The 6,683-nt window shown below is 25.3% G+C and overlaps 1 long non-coding RNA gene across 1 annotated transcript in view; it reads left to right on the top strand.

Annotated features, from left to right (window-relative positions):
* The first annotated feature begins 1,691 nt into the window (after nucleotides 1-1,691).
* The window catches only part of LOC147809904 (uncharacterized), a 136,953-nt gene continuing 131,961 nt past the window's right edge, over nucleotides 1,692-6,683 (top strand). Inside the window, exons 1-2 of the long non-coding RNA XR_015433553.1 lie at nucleotides 1,692-1,747; nucleotides 3,055-3,111. This is a non-coding gene — a long non-coding RNA (uncharacterized LOC147809904). The remainder of the gene's footprint in view (nucleotides 1,748-3,054; nucleotides 3,112-6,683) is intronic.

The following is a 6,683-nucleotide window of genomic DNA, read 5'->3' as shown; positions in this document are numbered from 1 at the left end:
TAAGTAACGTGTACAATTAAAAGCGTAAAGAAGCGTGAAAAGTAAATAAAAATAAAGCAGAACGTAAAATAGAAAGTAAAATATAGAAAAGCGTAAAAAATAAAGAGTATTAGGCAGAAAATGTTAAGGGTAAAATATACAGAAGTGTATAAAATATTAATTAAAGTTAAAAAAGTCAAATAAAAAGGGTTTCTGAAATGTGTGTAAAATTAGGTTAAAATTGTATTAATTAAAGCGTGAAATAAATTTTGAAATATAAAGTAAAATAAGTTAAGTATACACTTATAAGTAAAGTTAAGAAAGTAAAGTATGTAATAAATTGAGAGTGCGTAAAAAAACGTAAATTATAAGTTAATATTAAGTGACGTATAAAGTTAACGAAAAAATAAAAATAAAAATAGAGCTTAACGTAAGTAAAACGTAAAATAAAAATATTGTAACGCAAAGCGTAAAGCAAATTTAAAGTTTAATATAGAGTGAAAAAAGTAAGGTAAAGTAAAGAATAAACTGTAGTAAAAAGTGTATTGAAGTGTGAAATATAAACTACAGTAAAAAAGGCGTTAGTTAAAGCATGAAGAAAAGTAACGCTTAAAATTTAACAATAGCGTGTAAAAGTAGCGCAAACGGAAAAGCAAATAACGCATAAAAAAGTGAAGTAAAAAAATAAAGCGCAAAAGTAACGTACATAGGAAAGAATAACAACAAAAGAAGTTTACAGTAAGGAAAGGAGTAAAGTAAAAAATTTGAAGTAAATAATGAAGTAGAGAAAGGTAAAAAATTAAAACGTAAAAGTAAGGGATAACCAAAAGTATCGCGTAAAATGCGCAATTGTAACGCATAGAGAAAAAGTACCGCGTTAATTATAAGGCAGACAACAAGTAAAAGCAACAACATATTATAAACGATAAATTCGCATAAACGCAAATGCGTAAAAGAAACTCTTATAGAAAAGTAAAATATTTACGGAAAGCGTATAAATTAATGCATAAAAATTAACGCATAAGGAAATTAACTCGTAAAATATAAATGAAAGTATGGAGTAATCAAGGAAGTTGATCAAAAGTAATGCATAACAAAAGCAATCCATAAAGAAATTTAACTCGTAAAACATAATTATACTTATAACACAGAAATGCTACGTATCGAGAAAAATTTCGCTTGCAGTATAACGTGTAGAAGAAACACATAAGAAAAGTAACGCTTATAGAAAATTAACGTATATAATATAAAGTGAAGGAAAGTATGAAGTAAAGAATAGACGAGAGCAATAGGTACAAGTCAAGTATAAGAAAATTAAACTTGTAAAAGCAACGCATAAACAAAAGTAGTGGGAAAATTTAATGCGTATAACAATTGAAAGCAAAGCACAAGAAAAGCAAACGTGAAAAGTAACACAATTGTACATTAAGGGGGGACATTAAGGTAAATAAGGAAAGTACATAAGTAAAATTAAATACTATAACACGTAAAATAAATTGTCTAACGTGTAAATAGTGTTTTTAATATTTTCATTGTACTTGTTTTTTACAGTACTTAATTTATCATTGTCGTTTTTACTATAGTGTATTTCTTTTAATTTTCTTCGTATCATTTGTTTCTGCATGCTTCTGACACTTTATTTTAATTTTAAAACATTTAATTATTCTAGGTTTGTTTTTGAACTCTTCATGTTTTCGTTTTTTAGGATTATTTTTCATAGTACTACAATAGATAATGGAAACAATTTCGGATATTTGAAGATTTTGCTGTAAGTGAAAGATATTTGTTTCTTCTCATTTTTTTTAGAAAACTGAAGAATATTTATTAACTGCAAATATTATCAACAATTATTTTTCAACAAAAAGTGTTGAAAAGTTAGCCCTTCAAGAGAAGAAAAAAATTTGTTCTAACTTAGAAATAAATCTTAATCGGTTTCTAAGATAAATACTATACTCCAAAAAAATTTACAAATATAGATGTGGTAGTTTTTTTTATATTTTTGCTGGTTTTTTATTTTGAGAAAGAGAGCAATAAATTTTATTTTAGTATTTTTTAAATAAAATAGTGAAAACGTGGAACTTCTAATTTTTTTTCAAGGTAACGAAGTTCCGAAAAATATTAAACAGCTTAAAATATTAATCATGTGATAGCAATATAATGTTCAATGTGATTCCCATGGCAGCAAATAAGGCAAAATATTTTAATTTAATTACTTTTTAATTATTTTAAATAGATCCTTCTCTGAAACTTTTGGCTCCCTTTTTATAGATAAAAGTAGCTAAGATTAAAATCGTGCAGAAACCATTAAAACATTACTAAAGTTAATAATATCGGAAGAACAATTATTTCAATATAAACTTATTAACTGCAATCTTTTCTGGCATTAAAATTGTTGAGTCTGCTATTAACCTTTAACTCTCTTCATTTACGAATGAAGTGAAATTAGTTATAATTTTAATTATTCATTAAAATGAAAATTAATTATGCATTTCTAAATTTAGTGATTAAAATGCTTAATTTCTTTATAAATCTCTTCGTAATAAACATCAGAGTTTATTTGTTATAGAACATCCAAAAACGGAAATATTTATATTTGCATGAGGTCGCTCTAATAAAGCCTGTTTTTCAATTTTAGTCTCCCTCTTTCTTTGTCAGCAAATTATATCCTCTGCTTACGTAAGAAAGTAACAACACGCCAACTTGTTCTAATTTTAACTTTTCCTGAAGTAATCTAATTTTAAAATTTAATTTAAATAAATAATGTAACTTTTCAAAAACGAAATAGTAAATAATTAAATTCATATTATAAGATTTTGAGAAGAATATTTTTAAGGAATCTTAGCTATTTTTCTGAAATGGCTAAAATTCTTAAACTCTGAAGCACACAAAAACAATTTTCGCCCGAATTTCTTCTTTTTCCCATATTTTATTTCAAATTTGAAATTGTTTCAATTGTAATTTTTTTCCAAATTAAAATTTTTTTATTTTTAAAAAACAACTGTGATTATTATATGACTTAAATAACATACGTAAGCATTGCTCTCATCCTGCCATTCCCATATTTTTTATTTTCAGCTTCCGAAATCTTTAGGAAACATAAATCCTTCCAAGTGACTTCCTAGTTTTTTAAAGGTAAGTCTTATAAACACTCAAAGGATTTAATGATCTTCGTGGTTATGGTAAACAGTATTTATATAAATTTTCAGGAAAATAACAATATATAATATAAATAAAGAAGTATATAATAAAGAAAAATGCGGTAGAAAATAAAATGTAGTGTAAATTAAATTATGAAGCAAATATGTAATGTAAATTTAGTTTAAATTAACGCGTAAAATCTAAAGTCTAAAGTAAAGAGTAAAATATGAAATAAAGAAAAGACAAATTAAAAAGTTAACTAGAAGGTAAATTAAATTGCAGCATCAAATATAAAGTAAAGCATGAAACAAACTAAAAAAATGCAAGAATAAAAAACAGTTAATATAAGTATAGCAGAAAGTTATAAGTAAAATAAATGATGTATTATAACATAAAGAAAAGCGTTAAGTATGAAGACAAGTTCAAAGAGTAAAATAGAAAATATTGCGTAAATTAAAAGTTAATTATTATATAAGGCTAAGTGAAGGAAATTTTACAGCGGCCTAGGCCTATAGGCCCATTCGCCGAATGCAGTGGAACCACAATTTTTAATTTGACAGCAATTATATAGAAATAAAATGTTAAAAATTTTACAGTAACAGCGATGGCAACAAGCCTCGAAAACATTGAAACACATCAGAAAGAAGGTCAACAGACCCTAATAATTTTACATATCGTTCAACAATTTAACATGAAAACAAATTAAAACAATATTGATCGTGCTTGGTGTTGTACCGTTCAGGCCAACAGACCCTTATACTAACGAAATGTTTGTAACATCACGAACTCATTTTTACTTACTAGATACTACAGTTGAATAAAGGTATCAATAGGATCGAATTGAGAGCTAGAGCTAGTTGCTGGGTAAAAGGAAAAAGTTAAGAATTACACACAAGATAAAAGTACACATTAGTACTAGCCTGTCCTAAAGGACATAAAATTTGAATAAATCAGTAAAATGAAAATTTTACAAACGTTACAATTTTAAAACATTATGTTTAAAAATAAAAATCGACTGTACAAAGCCGTTTACATGCATAAAATTTCAAGATATAAAATTATTTGTGGATAAAAGATAGGATAAAGATGTAAAAAGACAAAATTGATAAAATAACAAGTATAGATAAAATATACCCTAAGATTAAAATCATTAAAATATTATCGTCCAAAAGGGACGTTAATGTTATAAAATCCTTAAAATTTTAAAATATTTGCAAATCAAAATTTAAAAGCGTGTTTTTAAAAATACTAAAAAATGGTGGTATGCAAAATCAAGGATAAAAGCTAATTGTGTATAAAAATTAAAAAGAAAATCATTTAAAAGTTGAATAATTAACAGTTAAAATCAAAAACAGACCAGTGTAAAACAACCAGCCGAGCAACAATTAAAAAGTGTTGAGTAAAATGGAAAGCGATGTCTAAAACATAAAAAATGTAAATACAAGGTCTAAAATTTAAAATATGACATATTAAAAGTTTGAAATTTAAAATACTACGAGTAAAATTATTAAATGAAGTGGTCCAAGGAGTATTTAACTATATTTATTGGGGAGAGCAAATTAGTTGTTAAATTGGGCCAAAAAAAAGTGACGTAAAAATGTAAACTAAAAAACTAAAGAGTATAATAAAATATAAAGTAATAGCGTAAAAAAGGCTCAAATTATAAAATAAAGTATAAAGTAATATGCATGTAAAGTTGAAGGTTTAAAGTGAAACATATTAGAGAACAATTATTATGTAAAGTAAATACGTAAACTAGGCTTTAAAAAAAACGTAAAATATAAAGTGTCAAGCAAATATAAAGTAAAGAAAAATAAAGCAAATAATAAAATATAAAGTAAATAAAAATAAAGCAAAAAGTACGTAGGTAGTTAAAGTTAAGAAAAAATAATGTAAAGCAAAAAGTATAACATTTAAATAAAGCGGAAAATGTTGAGCAAAGAGTAAAATATAAAGTGATGTGTAAAGTTATAGTAAAGCATGAAATCCAAAGTAAAGTATAAAAAATCATTTCAAGAGAAGTGAAATATGTATAAATTAAGGTAAAAGTTTTTTAATTAAAGCTTAAATTAAGAAAAAAATTATAGAGGATATAGCTAAATAACAAGTTAAGCTCTACGTAAAGTATATGAAAATGAATGATATTAAGATTAAAGAGAAGTTAAGAGAAAAGCCTAAATTAAATGTGTGTAAAAAAAGAAATTTTAATGTCATTTGAAGTGAAACTAAATATAATATAGTATAAAGAAAACTAAAGTGCAAAATATAAAATAAAAATAAAGCTTGTAATGTTTAGAAGAAAGGAAAGTAAAGCATATGTAAAGTTAGGAGAAGCGAAAATTAAAAAGCATGTAACTCAAAGCGTCAACCAAATTTAAAACGTAATATAAATCGAGTAATGTAAGAATAAAGCAGACAAAGTCAAGCATAAGGTAAAGTAAAAAGTAAACTATGTGATATAGAGAAGCAAAGCAAATAGAAAGTTAAAAAAAAAATATAGAGCGTAAACTAACTTAAGGCGGGAAATATAAAGTTAAGTGTAAAACATAATGCATATACTAAAGTATTAAAAATAAAAAGTGTAAAATATAAAGTAGTACCTTAAAAAGTGTGTTAATTAAAGCAGTGAGATAAGTAATGCGTAAAAATTATAAGTACGTAAAAGTAATAAATAAAAAGTAAACGTTTAAACGTAAAGCTTAAGAAAAATAAAACTAATTAATAATAAAAGTAAAAGAAACGCATAAGAAATATAAAGTTAAGTAAAAAAAAAAGGTGTAATTTAAAGAATTAAAAAAAAAGCGTAAAGTAAAGAAAGCATAACAAGTAAAAGTAACACGTAAATAAGTAGAAGTAAAGCGTAATTAAGCAAATTCAAAGAAGAAATTTATAAATAAGTAAAATATATATAAAAAAGTGTGTTAATTAAAGCATAATATAACTAATGTGCAAAAGTAAAAGTAGCGCATAAGAAAAGGAACGTATGGAGCAAAGTAGGACAAAGCGTGATAGTGACGCATAAGAAAAAGGTATAAGTAACCTATAAACAAGAATTACGCATAGAGAAAAATAACTCGTAAAATATATGTACGAATGAAAAATACGAGTATGTTAGGTAAATGAAACATTATAACACCGAAAGCAAATTGAACGGGTAAATGCTAGACAAAAAAGATTAAACGCGCAAACATAGCGCACATTAAAAAAATGTGTGTAAATTAAGACAAATAAAACGTTAATGCGGCGCATAATAAACAAAGGCGTAAAATTTACGAGAAAAAAAAATAACGCTTGAAAGTGAATTGTTTAATGTGTAAAAGTATGTATTACCCATAAAAGTTAAAATCACGCTTAAGTTTAGATCTTAATCCGTAGCTTACCAGAACGCTTTTCTTTCTTTAACAACCCTCTGAAAAAGTTGAGGGAAAAAAATTAAAGCTAGCATATTGTATATGAACATCCTCCTCCCCCCCAATTTTTTTAAAAAATAACCTCTATTTTCAGTTTTATCTAAACTGCTCACTCGCCTTCCAAAAACTATAAGTATTTGTTATAACGGTATATCC

Source organism: Parasteatoda tepidariorum, chromosome 5 (assembly GCF_982258835.1).
Source record: "Parasteatoda tepidariorum strain Cologne lab strain chromosome 5, Ptep-v5.0, whole genome shotgun sequence".
NCBI lineage: Eukaryota > Metazoa > Arthropoda > Arachnida > Araneae > Theridiidae > Parasteatoda > Parasteatoda tepidariorum.
Note: the sequence above shows the minus strand (reverse complement) of the source record. Positions and strands in the feature narration are given on the sequence as shown.